This window comes from Pteropus vampyrus, unplaced genomic scaffold, assembly GCF_000151845.1.
Source record: "Pteropus vampyrus isolate Shadow unplaced genomic scaffold, Pvam_2.0 Scaffold23, whole genome shotgun sequence".
NCBI classification, from domain to species: Eukaryota; Metazoa; Chordata; class Mammalia; order Chiroptera; family Pteropodidae; genus Pteropus; species Pteropus vampyrus.
The window spans coordinates 9,492,311-9,510,894 of NW_011888804.1; the positions used below are offsets into that span (position 1 = coordinate 9,492,311).

Consider the following 18,584-nt stretch of genomic DNA (forward strand, 5'->3'; position numbering starts at 1 on the left):
TTGGATCTTCCCTGGGCAAGCCTTTCCATCTTTCTTGTCTCTAGAAAATTCTCTTTTGGCCTGCCTAGATGAATCTGAAGGCCCAACTTTTATTTTCAAGATTCTAGGTTTTTACATTGTCTTTTTCCTCCAAAAAACTAGAAATATTACTATAAATATCCTATCACAGATAACTGTCTTTCATTTGGCTGATCACTGGCATGTTATAGGTAAATTAGCACTGACAAAGATGACACTGTTTCCAGGCTATTGAAAACTTATCACTTTTCTTCTTTTAATCACCCAATATTTACAGGTTTAAAAGTGGTTTATGTAAAGCCTACATTATACCAGCAGAGAGAGATGAAGGTAATCTCTGGTTGGTTTAATCAACCCAGGGGCAATTCTTCTCTTGGGTCACTTATTAAAAAATTTGTCCAGCCGCAGGGTCTAACCCACGAGCTTTTTTTTTTTCCCCCTTTGTCAAACGGGTTGCTTTGTCCAATATTTGTTTATGCCCTTGGTCTCCTGAAGTAGGCTCACTTTTCAACTACTTTACAAGCCCATAAAAATAAGCATAAGGCTATTTCAAAAATATCTGAAGGTTTTCACTGCTAATAATGATGGTAAGAAGGCCTTGCCCATATTTCTCTCTAATATGCTCTTTGCTCACACAAAGAACTGAAGATTCATCAGCACTTTAGAAGTACAAAGAGATCCTAGAATTTTACTACAGAAATTAAGGTTTGTGCTCTGGGGTAACAACAGAATAAGGTAGGCAGGGAGGGAAAAGTATCTTAAGGAAAAAAGGGTGGACAGTCTGGCCAATTTTAGGAAATCAAAGCCCAGTGTTTATTTCACAGCCTCTCCTATCCTACACTTCAGACTCTACTAAAGCCATCAACAGAAACGGATCCTCTCTCAGGCTCTCCTGTTTCCAGTTATTCTGGGCACACTTAAAAACAGGAACTAGTCTCCACTCTAAAATAAAAGAATTCTTACTAAAGTGCAAAAAGAAGCTAAATACACGCATTTGAGACATGCCAAAATCAGGTTAGCCAAATGTACTAAAAACAGACTTGAAGACTTTGCTAAGTGATATATTTGTATAGGTCAGCTGTTGAAATATTTTATATGGTCATTATGAAAACCTAACTTCTTTAACTACATTCCCCTAGGCCTTAACAGAACGAGGACAAAGAGCTACCAGAAATTTCTCTCATATACAAGATTATATTCTGCATCCTAAGATTTTTAGAACCATGCTGGATTTTAGTAACTGCTTTAAAATCAAACATCTATTTCTAGCTGCTTTACCAGCAAGTGCTTATAACACATATCCTGCTAAAAATCATGCCAAACTAAGACACAGAGAGTACTGTTCTATAACGTGTTCTATGTGTCAGCCTTCCAGCTATACAATGAAAGCATTCTTGTCCACCCAACAAACCAAGCAACTACTGTCCAGCCCTGCACAGACATTGCCCTAGACCAGCATTTGGCAAACTTTCTGGTCTTGAGACTATTTACACTCTTAAAACAGAGGACCGACCCCTAAGAGTTTTTGTTCCTTTGGGTTATAACTATGATATTTATATTAGAAATCAAAATATTTATTCACTAATTCATTTAAATACAATAAAACCATTACAATAACTTTATAAGGAAAAGATAACTATTTTCCAAAATAGAAGAATTTAGTGAGACAAGGGGCATTCTTTTACATTTTAGCAAACCTCTGTTACGTCTGGCTTAAATAAAGATAGCCAGATTCTGATATCTGCTTTTTCAATTCATTCAATCTGTTGCCATATGTGCTTTGGTTGAACTCTACCAGGGGAAAAAAAATATAGCCTTATGCAGATGGGTAGTTGGAGAAAGGAAGGGTATTTTAGATACCCTTTTCAGATAACTGAGGATATTCTTCTTTGATACTACACTAAAATTCAACATGTAATTTCTTGAAAGCCAGTTGCAATGCAGAATCTGAAACTGTATCAGTGATTTTTAAAAACTACATTACATTAAAATCCAATTGACTATGCTATACTTAGAATGGCTCTTTTATCTGTGATTTTGCAATGGCACACACTGATTATTTGGAAGATATTGGTTCACTGAATTATGTAGCTATTCCAGATGTCACATTTCATTATACAATATTTGGAAAATCCACATTTGTTAATATCATTCCTGAGGCTAATGACAACAAATCCAAATTTTCCAAAATTCTAATTTTCACTTTAATTACTCAAATTTTATCATTGGCAAAACATTTTTTCTTGACTGACTTTACTCTTATTTACTCAGTTTTGAGAAACTATCTGCCAAACATCCAAGTGTTAATAACTCTAGTTTGTCCACTAGTCATTCTTCAAGTAAAAATGGTATTCCAAGACAAAAGTAGCTAGTCCAGCTAGTATCTCAAATGACTGCACGAGCGATTTTCTCAAGAAAACCAATGGTACCTTAGCAGGTGCTTAAAGAGAACCTTCCATTTTATCATTAAAATGTGTGCTCAAGGGTTGAGATTTAATAAAATTAATTTTCACTGCTTTTCTAAGTGCAACTGTCCACCAGCCCCCACCCCCGCCTTTGAATGGTGGTGAAGAATACAATGATTACTAGAACAGTTTGGTGCCACTGCCTTGATTCAGGTTACAGTACACCCTGCTTTTCACCATAAGAAAATGTCAAAATGAAAAAGCAAATAACTTCAGCAGCATTATGAAAATAGTTTGACTGTGACCCCCTGAAAGGATATGAGGAACCCCCAGGGATCCCCTGGCCACACTTTGAGAACTGCTGCCTTATACATTTACTCATAAGCCCCGGCTATACAAACGGCTAGCATTTTCTTGCATGCAATTCTAACATATCACAAACACTAAGAGGTAATTACGATTTTTTTTGCTATGCAAGATTTTGGGATTCAAATATAATATGAAGAAAATTATTTTTATTCCAGGCCTAAGAAATGCTGCACTCTTTCCCTTCATGGTAGAATATGGTGAAATAGAAATTTTAATTTTTATCTAAAATATTTGTCTAGTAAAATGTCCACAATAACTCTTCTACATTGTCTAAGGGAAAAAACAAATACATAAGCTTAAAAATGGAATAGAGATCTTATCAAATAAAATTTTAACAACAAATTTAATCTTTAGGTATAAGATACAAAATGTGAGACAGAAGGTTACAATCTGGTAAGAAAGACATCATACATACGAGGTGGCAGAATGTAATGTTTTAATAGAGAAATAAAGTGTCACAGAAGTGCTATGGGTTGCCTCATATCAGGAGTGGGCAAATTATGTCTGACTGCTATTCCAAGAAACACAGCCGAGCTCATTCATTCAGGTATTGTCTGTCTACGGCTGCTTCTAATGCTTCAATGGCAAAGCTGAGTAGCTGTGAGAGAGACCATATGGCTCACAAAGCCCAAAATATTTACTATTTAGACCTATACAGAAAAGGTTTGCTGACTTTAGCTGCTGCTACACAAGGGCGCCTGGCCAAGAGGGCCAGCGAGTAATAAAATACAACCTGCCCTTTCCTCCCAGGGATGCCTCTCCATACTAGGCACACAGCTTGGTGAGCAGAGTCTTGTGTCCCAGGGGTGGATGCAGCTACGTGGTAGGAAGGGCACCTTTTCCTTTCACAAAGGTAACATTTATGGCCAGGGAAGCACTATTTCTTATTTTGCACAGAGGGGTATGTGTGTGTATAGGCTGGCAATAGTCATGAACATCTCTGAGTCATCATGAAGATGGGGTGGATTTCTAATATCAAAATATTTTTGGATTAGAAAGGAAGAATCTTCATTCTTTATATCCCTCCATTAAGCACCAAATACTTTAGGAAAGAACATATATATGGGATGCACCATATGTTAATACTTTACATTTTACCAAGCAAATTGAGTGAAAAATTAACTACTTCCATCAGCGATAGAAAATCTGATGACGGAGCAAATTCCTATGAAAAGAAGGTATTAAGTTTCCAAAGAAGTAAAGGTGATCTGGAGTCATTTTGTTTTCAGATATATTTTAGTTGCCTATGACAGATAAAAAGAATTGGCAGGGGGTTTGATAAAACAGAAAGAAGACTCCATACTGAAGGCTTCCATGGCAATATGCTTGAATTCTTTCCTGTGAATTACTCTCTTAGATAGGTCATCACATAACAATTTCAAAAGCATGTGCATTTTTTGGTGATTTGAGCATACAACCAGCATAACACAACTGTGACTCCTGTGTTAAAACACCAGCAGCCAGATATAGCCCTATACTGGCTGTACCAGAAATATTTATAAGGCAAGGGAAAAACTAGGCAATTGGTTTCCTCAAAGTAGATAGGTATAAGCTAGAATAAAGTGCTTTTGCGTATTTTCATTTGACCAAGGGACTCATTTTCAGAAAAGAAAATTATAATGCAGATTTTGAAGACATTTTTGTATCACTATCCAAGTTTGCTTTAGAACTTAAAATAAATAAATTTCCTTAAAAACTTGCAAAAATTTGTGTTAACATTCTGGTCAGAATTACTGTTTCATAAAGTAACTGCTTCTGAATGTCTAATGTTCTCTCAGGATATATGCCCGTAAAACTTAGGCCTAGGTATACACACCTCGAACAATTGAAAGCAGGGACTTGAATAGTTAGTTACTTGTATACTTAGGTTCACAGCATTATTCACAACAGACTAATGGTGGAAGCAACCAAATTGTCCATCAATGGATGAATGGATAAACAAAATGTGGTATACACATGAAAATGAATTTTATGCAGCTTTAAAAAAGAAAATTCTGATAGATGTTTACATGAACTCTGAAAACATTATGCTAAATGAAATAAGCCAGACACAAAAGGACAGATAGTGTATGATTTTGCTTATATAAGGGAACTAGAATACGCAACTCATAGAGACAGGAAGTAGAACAGAGATGGCTAAGGCTGGGAGGAGGTGGAATGAGATGTTATTATTTAATGGGTACAAAAGTTTCTGTTTAGGATGATGAAAAAGGTCTGGAAATGGATAGTGGTGATGGCTGCAGAACTTATGTGAATATACTTAATGCCATTGAATTGTATACTTACAAATGGTAAATTTTATGTTTCTTTTACCAGAATAAAAAAAAATTTTTTTTAAACCAAGGGCATTGTTTTTAAAAACATTTAAAAACTGATTTTCACTGCATCAGTCTCATTAAAAGATTATTCTCTGCCATTTAATGCTGATAATAGCTTTAGGAATAATTCTAGAAAAAAAGTCTTAAAAGTATCCATACAATCCCTAAATCTGGACTTTAAGAAGAAACTTTCCAATAACTTATAAAAATGGATGCTACAGGTTCACAGTTATTTCCTGGTAGCTAACCTCTCCACAAATCCATTCTGTGGACAAGCAAAAAGGAGTCTGACGATTTAAGCCACAGTGCTTCTATTCTATCAAGATAAACCATAGTAGTTCAAAAGGAATGTCCCAGAACCAGGAAAATTTCTAACACAGACAATTTGAACAATGAATCTCTACTGCCCATGGGGTACACATCCACCTGCATAAATTATGGTCACCCCAAATTCAACACATCTAAAACCAAACAGATCATCCCATTATCTTGCAATATTTAATGTCTGCTACAAGTTCTAACTGGTATAACTGCTTCTGGTCACTGTTCCATCCTATCTTATACATCACTGCATACATGACTATATTTAAATTAATACTCTGCTAGGTTCTGGCATTCCAAGATAAAGACCCAGCCCCTACCACCCATCAAGAATGGTCTAATGAAGAGACAAAGAAGTAAACAAGCTACCAAATTAAGCCATGGCATGGACAGGTGTAGGAGTTCAGCTTGGAGGCCTACATGAGAGTGTGGCCTACTAGGAGATTATAAATACTACTCAAGCAGGTTCAGTTGAGCTAGAGAGGAGAGAGCAAGAGACTCAAGAGATGGGAGGGAGAACCATATGTGGGAGAGACAGAGAAGAATGTCAGTGGATGTTGGGTGGGGGCAGTGAAAGGAAGGCCAGAAAAGTTTAATAAGGCTAGGTCATAAAGGGCTATCAAACCTTCTAGAGATTCGGGCTGTATGTGTTGTCTCCATTGGTAATTTCTTGACACAAACTGGCTTCTGTCCTCAATATTCCATGGAACATGTTCTCCCTAAGATCAGCAACAATCTTGTTCTTACTTCATCTGATAAACACTTCAGTCAATATCTACGTAATGTGCCCCCTCTGGCTCCTTGCAGGATCTGACAACAGCGGCCACTTCCTTTTCTTGAAACAATTTTATCCCAGCTTCTACAACATTCTCCTGGATTTCTTCCTATCCCTCTGGCTCTCAATGCTCTTAGTCTCCTCCTCTGGCCATCATGGCTCTGTCTTCAGTTCTCACATGGTCTCTGGGTGATATTGTCCATTGTCACGTCTTCAATTACCATCAATAAAAGCTGATGACTCCCTTCTTTAAGTAATAACGACAGTCCTTTATTGAGTAGTCATGTGCTGTGTTAAGTGCTATACATTATCTCCCTTTTTACAGATGAAGAAACTGAAACATAGCGAGGTGAATCAACCTTTTTCTTTTTACTAGTCATTGCGTTTTGTATAATTCACCCACTGTGAAAAGATTTAAAAGAATGTTATAGGAAGAAGCAAGCTGAAGACCAATGTATCACATAATCCCACTTTTTATTAAAAATGGGACTATTTAACATTTCTGTATTTGAATTTTTTAAAAACACAAATTTTTAAAATTTGTGTTTAGGATCCTAGTGGATATGTTAAGAAAAAGACAAAGAATTATTTGTGATTTCTGACTTGGCTATATTTTTTATTTTTAATCAAAAGCTAAAAGCTTATGTTATACAGTTAAATTTAAGATCCCATCTATAATAGATTTTCAAGGAGTCGAATTTAAAGATAAAGGTTTTCTTAAACTTTTAAAAGCACCCACATTACAATTGTGTATGTACTTTAAGATTGATTGTCTATGGCCATGACACCCTTGAACACACCTGATCTTGTCTGATCTCGGAAGCTAAGTAGAGTTGGGCTTGGTTAGTACTTAAATGGGAGACTACCTAGAAAGACTAGGTGCTGTAGGCGTAAAAAAAAAAAAAAAAAAGACTTATTTAGTTACATAATCACATCAAATGAGATCTTGATTCAGTGCTAAACACTACTTGCCGGTAAATGTTATTTTTCTGGTTACTGACACTTTACACATAGGAAACAGGAGCAAACTCCCATACCCTAATTCACTTGAAAAAGCAGCTATAAAAAGTTTAAGTGGCTACTATAACACATTTTTAGAAAGTATATTTGCAGATGGGGCTGAACAAACTCTAAAGGGTAAACAGACCCTTCAGCCCCTTTCCCATAGTATGTCCTTCCCTGTACAACACTACCTTCAATCAGTCACATTTAGTAACACAGGTGGAACATCTTATTTACTAGAGTCTTAAACTCATTTTAAAAAAGACCCAAGGAAAGGGCAGTTTGATCCAGAAAATTTTTCACTGAATTTTAACTTGTTAAATCCAAAATAATAAAGTTTTATTAAAGTAACAATTGAAAAATTGTACTGTAATCAAGCCAATTAGTTATTTAGGTTGGAAAAAAAAAAAAAGACTGTAATACACTGAAAAGGGAGTTGTCAGAAGTCCCCAATTCAGTGAACTGAATTTGCAATAAAATAGACCTGAAATATTCAGGAAAAATATCTTCTGTTACAAAATTTTTGGAAAATCAACCAGGTAGAAATATTCAGTGTAGATGAAAGGGTCAGAAGAGACTGGAATCAGAGACCAAACAGTTCTCTTACAGGCACAGGATGATAAAGCCTAGACTAGTTAAGTGGAAACAGGAGGTAATACAGTTACAAACTGTATTTTGAAAGAACCAATTAGACCTAGTGATACACTTTGCAATGGGAATAAAGGAGGGACAAGGGTCAAAATTTCTACAAGTATGACAAACACTGACCTGACCACTTAGCCTGATGACAATGGTGGTGGGCACCTGACTGGGCACCATAATCCTGACTCAGGCACCTCAATATATGTAGCAGAGGCAGCTGGAAGTCACAACCCAAGGCAGAACCCTCTGGACACAGACCACCTTCACATGGCCCAATGCTTACCTAATCAACAAGCCCAAACAGCACCAGCAAGCAGCAAGACCCAGACATTCCACTCCCCTAATGTGAAACTGAGATGTTCTGCTATCTTTTAACTTTAAAAGCCCTATTTCACTTTTCTTTCCCTTAAATCTCATCTCCCAGAGCCTGGACTCTATGCTGGACTGCCTTGACTCTTAGATAGTAAAATGTTTCCACGCTCAGCATTTAATCTTTGGTTTCATTCTTCCCAAACAGCTGGCACACTGGAAATTAGGAGTTACTACAGGGAGAGCTTACAGCTGAGAAAAAAAGATCATTTGAGGATGCCACAAAGAGGAGTTAAATGCTGAGAACATATGCTGAGCAAACTGGGGCAGTGAGATGTTAAGAAATTTGCCCAAAGTTACACAGAGAGAAAGCATCAAAAACAGAATGTGAACATAGTATGACTCCAAAGGTCCACACTTCTAAGCATTATACCATATTACCTCTCAACACAAGCATAAGAGCATGAGAGTTGAGAATGGGCCATTTGCTTTCACCAAGAAAGATTACAGGTGATTTTCTACAGCAGTTTCAATAAAATGATGAGTGAGTAGAGAGAAAATGCAAGTAGTGAGTTCCTATCATTGCCCGAGAAGGCCTAGCACTAGAAAATTGGAATGAAATTAAATAGTAACGTGAAAGATAAACAGGGTGAATTTGTTTATATAAAGATAGGGGAGAATTACACCGCTCAGAATACAGGAAAAATACAAGTTCTCAGAGAAGGAAAGATTAAGGATAACCAGAGGAGATTTAACAAATTTCAATGATTATGTGGGTAAAATTTTAGCGAACTGAAGTTAGCTTTAAAGAAATAACACCTTCTCTACTGAGACCAGAAAGGTCAGATAAGAAATAAGGGCTGAAGTAGAGATGAGGTTTTATGAAAGTACTCATGCCAGAAAGTCTCAATCTTCTCCATAAAATAGGATGCAGAGTTGGTTACTCAGAATGAAGTGAAGAAGGTATGACAGATTCAAAGAAAAGAGCAGGTTTAGAAGCATCTTAAGTTGAAATTTCCTTAAAGCTTGGTTTCAAGAAAAATGAATCATCTACTTTATAAAATTCATGTTACAAAATAATTTATATTGAGTTAATACACAAAAGGGCACACTTGAATTCCTTTTAAAGAATAATGAGTAAGTGCTATGGAAACAGCCAGGCAAAAATGCCAAAGAAAGATATCGAGTTGGATGAAGTAAACTGTGGAAGGTTTCTCAGAAGACTGAAAAATGGGACATATTTCAAGCAGAAGAGATGACATATATAATGGTAAGAAGATGGAAATGCACCAAATTAGCTTGACTTGAGGAGGATAAACACCTAATAAAATGAGAACTGGGTTAATGAAACATGTGGAGTAGACAGAGAAGTGCTTTGTGAGGTGGTATAGTACAGTACTTTTAAGACTGGTTCTGTAGTCAGACATCCTGGGTTCAAATCCTGACTCTGTCTTTTGCCAACTGTGTAATCGTGGGAGAAATTACTTAAACCTTACCAGTTGTCAATGTCATCATTTGTAAAATGAGGATGATAATAACATCTCTCTCACAAAAGTAAGCTCTTAATGAAGTTACCTAGTAGATGGAGTGTTAATAACAAGTTTACTGTTCATGAGAATCACTATGAATTCTTCAGCTAGGGGATGGTGAAATGAGAAGAGTAAGGAAAATTATTATAATGACTCTATAGGGGTTAATAGCTAATATTTACTAAAGATTTGGCTTATTCTGAATAATTTTGTTATTTCTAATTACCATCCTAGGAAATAATTAAATTTTATTATCCCTAATTTACATATACAAGGAACAAAAAACTGAAGAGGTGACATATCTTGCTCAACTTTACAAAGTTAGTATGTGACAGAGCCTGGATTCAAATCCAGTTTGAGTCAAGAAGCTCTCAAATTCTCTGTTTACTATGAATAACCACCATTTGGATTTCCCAAGTAAATGATGCCTTCTGTAAGTGAAAATAATCAAGGACTGACTGCAGACACAATTATTTGTCATTTTCCAGCTGATAAATCAAGGTCAGCCCTAGGCCCCCATTTTTTCCAGAGGCCCAAAACTGTGTAAAGTGACTGTAGTGGTTTGGGGCTGCTTTCAGTAGAGAAGTGGGGGAAGAAACGTTAAGGTTGAGGTTAAACTCTTCTGTATCTTCCACTGAAGTATGTGTTCCCATTGAGCTACTTTGTCCCAGCATCCTTCACTTCTACCTGTACTACTACTTTGTAGTGCTAATGTTTTGTTTCAATTTTATTCCCTCCATTTATTCAGTTGGATTTTATCTGAATTACATATTGAGGAAAAGGCATACCTACACTATATAAACATTTGGCATCTATGCTCCCAATTAGGGAGCCCCAAATATGTAAAGCAATTACTAACAGAACTAAAGGGAGAAACAGACTAAAACACTATCATAGTAGGGGACCTAAATACCCCACTGTCAGATATGGACAGATCATGCAAACAAAACATCAATAAGGAAATAACATCCTTAAATGATACATTAGACCAACTGGACATAATTGACATTTACAGAGCCTTCCATCCCAAAACAGCTGCTTATACATTCTTCTCTAGTACACATGGAACATTCTCAAGGATTGTCCACATACTAGGACACAGAGATAGCCTCAACAAAAAAAGGTATAGGAAGGAAAAAGGGAAGATAAATAGGGTGAACGGTGGGAGAGAAATGAGAAAATGATAGAAAACACCAGATGACTCATTTGCTTTTTAAAAAATTTATTAGGGTAACACTGGTTAATAAAATTATATATGTCTCGAGTAAAAAAAAAAAATTTGGCAAACTTCAGTATCACTCAAAAAGAAAAAGAAACCCCTCTTAAACAGCATTTCCCAAAGCAGAAAAAAAAAAAGGTTTAAAATCAATGATTTAAGCTTCCACCTTAAGAAACTAGAAAAAGAGCAAATTAAACTCAAAGCAAGAAGGAAGGAAGGAAATAATACAGAGTAGAAATTGATGAAACTGAAAACTACAAAATTTCTTTCTGTAGAAATCAACAAGTTAATCCTAAAAATTTTATGAAAGAAAGGAACTAGAATAGCCAAATGATACTGGGGGAAACAAAGTAGTAGGATTCACATGAACTGATTTCAGACTCACTATAAAAGTACAGTATTCACAGTGTGGTACTGGTGAAGAATATGCATGCTGTTCTATGAAACAGAATAGATTCCAGAAATCCAAAGTTAAAATCGGTTGATTTTTGACACAGATGCCATGTGGCAAGGAATACTTTTTTTCAACCAATAGTGTCTGAACAACTGGACATCCATATGAAAAACAAAAATCTCATACTGTATACAAAAATTAAGCCAAAATGGATTATAAATTGAAATTCATGGATGTGGTTCCATAGTGTAGCGGTTAGCACGTCTGCCTTACATGCAGAAGGTCCTGGGTTCGCTCCCCAGTGGAGCCACGGTCCATGGTCTATGGCCGTGCCACCCTGAACAAGCCCAATGTCCGATCTTGGAAGCTAAGCAGGGTCGGGCCTGGTTAGTACTTGGATGCGAGACCATCTAGGAAGACCAGGTGCTGCAGGCGTAAATAATAATAAATAATAAAAAAATAAAAAATAAACTGAAATTCATAAAGCTTCTAGAAGAAAAGAGGGAGAAAAATCTTTGTGACATTAAGTTAGATAAAGATTTCCTAAGATACAAAACACAAATCATAAAAGAATAATGGTAAACTGGGCTTCATCAAAATAAAAACTTCTGCTCTTTGAAAGACATTATCAAGAAAATGAAAAGACAAGCCTCATGGACTGGGAGAAAATTCTGCAGATATGTACCAGATAAAGGACTGCTAATCAGAATATGTAAATGACTCTCCCAACTCAGTAAGAAAACAGACAACCCAACATAAAAAAAAAATGAGTGAAAGATCTGAACAGACACTTCACTAAAAAGAAAACACAGGCAAATAAATACATAAAGAGATGCTCGACCATTATTAGTCATCAAGAAAAGTAAAACTAAAATCGATACAACTATATATCTATTAGGATGGTTCAAATTAAGAATCGAACAGTGACTGTAACAGTGCTGATGAAGAAGATGAGCTACTAGAAGTTTCGAATACTGCCAGTGGGAATGCAAATAGTATAGACACTTTAACAACAGTTTGGCAGTTTCATATAAAGTTAAACAAATTACCATAATAAGACCTAAGAAAAATGAGAATATATATCCACACAAAATCCTGAATGTGAATGGTTGCAGCAGCTTTATCTAGATTTGCAAAAAACTGGAACTAATCCCAAAGTCCATCAACGAGTGAATGGATAAACAAATTTTGGTGCCTTTATACTGTGGAGTACTACTCGGCAATAAAAAAAATACAAACAGCTGACAGATGGCAATGTGAATGAATCTCAGATGCCTTATGCTAAATGAAAGATCTCATTTATATGACATTCTAGAAAAGGTATAACTAAAGAAAGAAAAAAGGCTCATTGTGGGGGCTGGCACTGGAAAGAAGAGACTGATTACAAAAGAGCACGAGGGAAGTTTTGGCGACAATAAAAATCTATTTCTTGATTATGGTGGTCAGTACAAGACTGTTGTCAAAATTCATAGGACTCTACACCTCAAAAGAGTGAATTTTACTATTTGTAAATTATACCTTAAGAAATGTGATGTTTTACAAAAAGTGGGGGAAAAAAGGAATGTCTGGCTGATGTACTGAGAACAGATTATAGTGAGGGTAAGGCAGAAGCAGAGAAAACAAGATACTGTAGTAATCCAGGCAAAAGATGACAGATGGTGATGACCGGCGCTAGGGTGAAAGTCACGTTAGTGGCGAGAAGTGATCTGATTCTTATTATATTCTGAAGATAAAGTCTACAGAATTTCCGTTCCTGATAGATTGAACATGGAGCATGAAAGAGGAGCCAAGGATGATTACCATGATTTTGGCCTGAGCGACTGGAAAGATGGAGCCACCATCAACTGGGATAGGAAGGCTACAAATGGAGAGTGGTAGGGAGAGAGAGAAAGTGGAGGCGGGAGGAGAGAAAGAAAGAGATGTGTAGGTAGGTAGGCGTGTGTGTGCGTGTGTGTGTGTGTGTGTGTGTGTGTGTGTGTGGCCTATAAAATGGAGATAATGCTATCATTTATCCACAGTTTTTGTTTTGTAAACATCACTGCATCCCTCCATTTCAACTAGAAGTCCTACCACCCAGACTTTGTTGTGAGCCTAGAAAGAAGCTCCGCCATCATATAGTTCTGCTCATTGTAGCTTGATGAGTCTACCAGCTCTCGCCCCCAAGTTAAGCTTGCTCCTCTTTTACAAAAGGGAAAAACGTATCCATTGTCTATGGCTCCTTTAATTCAGTCCCACTTACACCCCTCTAGAAGAAATTCCTCCATGTTATTACGTCTATATTTTACTCATTATGTCCACTGTTTACCCCACTGTTAAGTGAGGGAGATGTTATATAGATAGTCTGGGAATTCACGTCTCGGCCACCTATGTCTGATACAGCTTTCCCTTCCTATTAGGGAGTTTATCATTTCCACTGAGTGTGTGCTCACAAAACAAAAACTCCCATATCTTTAAAGCAGTCAGTTTCTCTGAAGTTCTGTAGCTCCTGATCCTTTTGCAAAGGCTCTCTGTTCTCTCCTTCACATTGACTATCATTTTAATCTGAGAGGTGGGAGGAAAGAATATAATAACAAAACAAAAAAGCCACTATGGATTCCCATTGGAAGCTTTTTTCTCTCAAGAGAGCCAGTCCTGCTTCCTACTGCAGTACTGTCACCTAGAAACCAAAATTCTCAGCTGACATAACATTTCAGGGCTAAACTAATTCCTAGGAAACTACTCAGCACAGTTCAAAACATAAAAACCAGCAGCAACACCTGTCTATATACCACCAACAATCTGAAATCTCAAATTGTAAACTCCTAAAAGTAATTATAGCTTAGTTTTATTGACCATTTATATGTGGGGTGCTGTGTAAGTGCTTTAAGTAAATTAGCCTATTTAATACTCAAAATAACCCTGTGCCAAAGTTGTCATTATTCTTATTCCTATTTTATACATGCAAAGTTAGCATTAAGATAACATTCATAAAAACAGGTGATATATCAACCTTAGAAATAAGCAAGCACCAAGTATCTAAAATTTGGTTTCCAATGACAAATATTTAGGCAGAATACTAAGGAGTATGACATTAATCCCCCCAAAATTATGATTGGTTTTTGCCTTATACTAGTATTTTCTAGCTCTAATATTTAAAAAAAGAAAAAGAAAAATAGAGGTGAGCCCCTCTTTAAAAAATTAGTTATTTGAAAATGTCACATTTATGGAAATAAAAATTCTTTTTATTTGGAAATCTTCATAATCAAGGAGAGAACTCAAGGTTGCCTTCATAGTAATTCCAAGCTCACTATACTCTACAGGCAGCTTCTTTACACACTACAATATCAGGGATCTGAACTGCACAAGAAGACTCTTTAAAAACAGTGCATTAGACAGATGCTTTACTGAGCCCTTCTTAAGTATAAGGGACTGCTTTAGGCACTACATCCGCTCTATGGGGACAGGATGAAAACCCACAGCTCCTAAGTTCAAAATTACAATCTAAATAGGGAGATAAAATGCATGTAAACAATTCTAACTGGACCAGAAAGAGATATAACTTTCAATAAAAGGAACAGACAGATGGAGGAAGAGACTACTTCCAATTGCAGAGGTCAAATTAGCCTCTTCTGAAGAGGTGATATATGAATTGTTCTGGAAGGATGAGGAGGATCTGGATATGTGGAATCCAGCAGAGAGAAGAACATTCAAAAGCGAAGGGCACAACAGGAACGATGGCATAATGACAAGAAAGTGTGGGGTGTGTTAAGTGATTGAAGCATGGGGGTCAGAAAAGAAATAGAGGAAAACAAGGTTGGCCAGACAGGTTAGGCTAGGCGGTGACAAGCCTTAATAAAAAGAGACCAGGGAGAGAGCCTAGATGGAAACTATTATAATACTCCAGGAAGAATACCTGAATAAATGAAGGCTGATACCAGAAACATTTTAAAGGTAGAACAGTGTTTGGCAGATAACTTGGTATAGCGGAAGAAGAGAGAAATATGAATGAAGCTGGATAAATGAGAGGCTAGTAGTACAATAAAAATATTGAGCAAAGGAGGAGAAACACATGCAAGTAAAGACAGGGAAAAGAGTTGTTTTTCATATACTGAGTTTCAAGAGACAGAGGGATATTTAATTCCTGAGATACACTAGTATTTTTTGTAACTAAGGTGGGGCAAAGGTGGGGCTAGAGCAAGAATTGAGACTTCATCTTACCATATACGTATGGAAGGAGATTTGCATAGATTAGGAATAAACCTGCATCACAGATTAAACATACACTTTCACATACACTCTCCTTTAAACCCAATGAGATAAATAGTATTTATATCACAAGATTACTTATCACCATTTCCTGAAATAATGATAATAAATTCTTCCTAGCTGATGAGTTCAAAGAACTAGTTTTATGTTAATCATAATCTGGGATGCAGAAACAAAAGAAATCTCACCCTAGAGTTGTAAATCTTCAGTTCATAACAAGCTACCAAGCTAATATGAGAATCCTTCAGTTCATTTTTACTCCTTGTAGCTTCAATCTCTTCAGCACAATCACAATGCTAACCAGTTTCAAGCCATATGCGTCATGGTTAACGAGAGCAATGGAGTGTTGAGAGGAGCTCAATGATCCATGAAGTCTGCTTGGTTGTCTCCAACAGGGGTAGAGGTGGGCTGCAGGGAAGGCTGGCGGGGATTCTGCTTTCTGAAGAACCTTTTGAGAGACTGCTGAGCTCACAGACAGATGGGACATGAACAGCTTCCATGTGAACACCTAACATTCAGGAGGTGGAAAGCAAAAGAGAATGATGGATGCTGCCAAAGGAGTAGAGATGACCGCTAAAAGAAAAGAAGACATTTCCTCCTCACTGTCCAGATACCTCCTTCTGCAATTTTAAATTCATTCTCTTTTTCTATTACAGTAAACAGGGATCAGCTGTGCTAGTCTCACCATTAGTATGAAAAGCACTAAATGAAGGTCTTGAGCTACTCTGGTTTAACCAAAGATCAAAACAATCTTTTGTTTCCCTTTCGTTACTGTGTTCCATTAACGAATAATAGAACAAGTGTTCACAACTGTGTACAAACAGTGTTGGTAAAACATGCCAAAAATATGCAGTACTAAATCTTTCAGATCATTACATGGAACCCAATACATCTTATAAAAGAAGTATAAGCCTCTAATAATCAAAATATACATTTCAGAATTACAGCACTTTAGAAATGGAAGAGAATCAGTCCACATTTATTTTATAGGGGTGAAAAATGAGGTTTGGGCAGCTTAGCTTATTGTTTCTAATGTTCTCTCCTTATTTTTAACTTCTGTGTCACCACCTTGGTATTATATATCAACTATCTGTGTACATCTTATTTGCCCTGTTACACCACAATCTCCTGGAAAATAAAGGCCCTGTTCCAACTTTTCTTTTAATGATGGCTCCTTTAATCCAGTCCCCCACACAGAGAGCACAGAAAATGTCTGTGAAATCAATTATTATTCAGAAAGGAAGGCAGGAAGGAAACTTTCAGCCAAATAAGATATTGTTCTAAAACTCGGAGTGAAGAATTCATTTCTATATTTGAAACCACAACTATACTCAATCATCCTCATGATTTACTAAAGGCTGTCTAAGCACATAGCCTTCTCTGAGCAATAGCTCTCTAGTTATCTCTCATTCCAGAAATTCTATGAAAGCTTATTCCTTACAGTGTAACAGATGATCAAGAATTCTTCCGATGAAGCCCAATGATCCACTCTATGGCCACTCTCAAAAGACAATGAAGAAAGTATCATTTCATAGCTGAAAAAAATCTTAAGAGAAAATACTTTCCTGATTTAGAATTCTTAACTATGAGTATATCTTTCCTTCTACAACCTTATTCCCTCTTAAAAGATTTTTTCTATGAAGTTGAAGATGTCTTAAAAAACAATATCCTTATGCCTCACCTAAAAAACTTAATGAAAAGAGGATAATCTGTACAGTCTCTCAAAAGTCTGTATTATAGAAATCTGGAACTATATATACAAGCTCCTGCTATTTTAAGATCACAAGAAAACAGTGAGTTGGGGAAAATTTTAAAAGAGAGGTGAATAGTTCCTAACATCTTAACAGCCACTTCAAGCAACTACTTGTTCTGCAAATACCACAGGCCCCATGGGACTCCTTAGGTTTGGTTTGGTTGATAACCTGAACTTTGGCAACTGCCTTGCAAAGAACTGTTCTATTTGAAACAGACATTAACAGCAGAAAACTATGTAATCTTATCATATTCATTGTACTTTTTATGGAATTCAAATTAATTCACATTCCAAAATGAAGTAAGGCAGAAACATTCACCATCATTCCTATGATCTTGTCTAGAACATGGAAAATTGTCTACAAAGCTGGCCACCAACAATGTCACCCACTCCTGCACACACCTGCTGCTCCTCTCACCAAGAGGCGGAGACTATTTTCTCTCTCCCATTTATATTTATGATTGTTCCAACCAATCAACAGATTGCTACACAAGTGAGGCGGTGTCAGTTTTCCGCCTAGATCAAGAGAGACCTGGTAGCTTCAATTTTTACTTCCTTAAAGCCCTGAGATATCATGTAAGAAAGTCCAGGTTCTACTGACATGTGGAGTGAGGCCCTGTAGGAAAACAAGCTGCATGAGAAAGGTTGTGGGCAGGAGCAAGTAACTGAAAGCCAGCACCAAGGTTCCAGGTATGGCACTGACACCATCCTGGATTCTCCAATCCCAGAAGAGTCCAGCAGATACTACGTGAAAAGACAAAAACACCCAAACTGAGTTCTTCCCCAACTTCAGATCCACAGAATCGTGAGAAAATATAATTTTTCTGAAAGGATAAAATTTAGAAATGGCAGACAGTGGTTGCCAGGGGGTAGGGATGGGAGAGAGGGTAGCAGGTCAGCACTGAGAGGGAGCTGGGTAGGGGGCATGCTTACGAAATGGCAACATGAGGGGTATCTTTAGTGTTAGTACCGTTCACTGCTTTGACGGCAGTGGTGAATGAATACACAAACATACACAGGTGACAAAATGTACGCACACACACCAACACATACACACAGAATGCAAGTAAACTGGTGAAATCTGAGTAAGATCAGTAGATTGTATCAATGCCAATACCCTGGCTGTGATATTATACTAATTTTGCAAAATTTACCATTGGGAGAAACTGTGCAAAGGGTACACGGGATCTCTCTATATTTTTTTACAACTTCATTATGAATCTACAATTACCGAATTAAAATGTCAACTAAAAATGGTCAAAGTTACTAAGTTTTGAAGTAGGCT

The 18,584-nt window shown here is 36.8% G+C and overlaps 1 protein-coding gene and 1 non-coding gene across 2 annotated transcripts in view; one reads left to right on the top strand and one right to left on the bottom strand.

The window, feature by feature from the left end:
* The window catches only part of SPPL3 (signal peptide peptidase like 3), a 103,589-nt gene that overhangs the window by 42,149 nt on the left and 42,856 nt on the right, over window positions 1-18,584 (bottom strand). The gene's annotated exons all lie outside the window — the stretch shown is intronic.
* Window positions 11,539-11,611, top strand: TRNAV-UAC. Its single transcript has one exon. It is a non-coding gene; the product is annotated as a tRNA-Val (tRNA).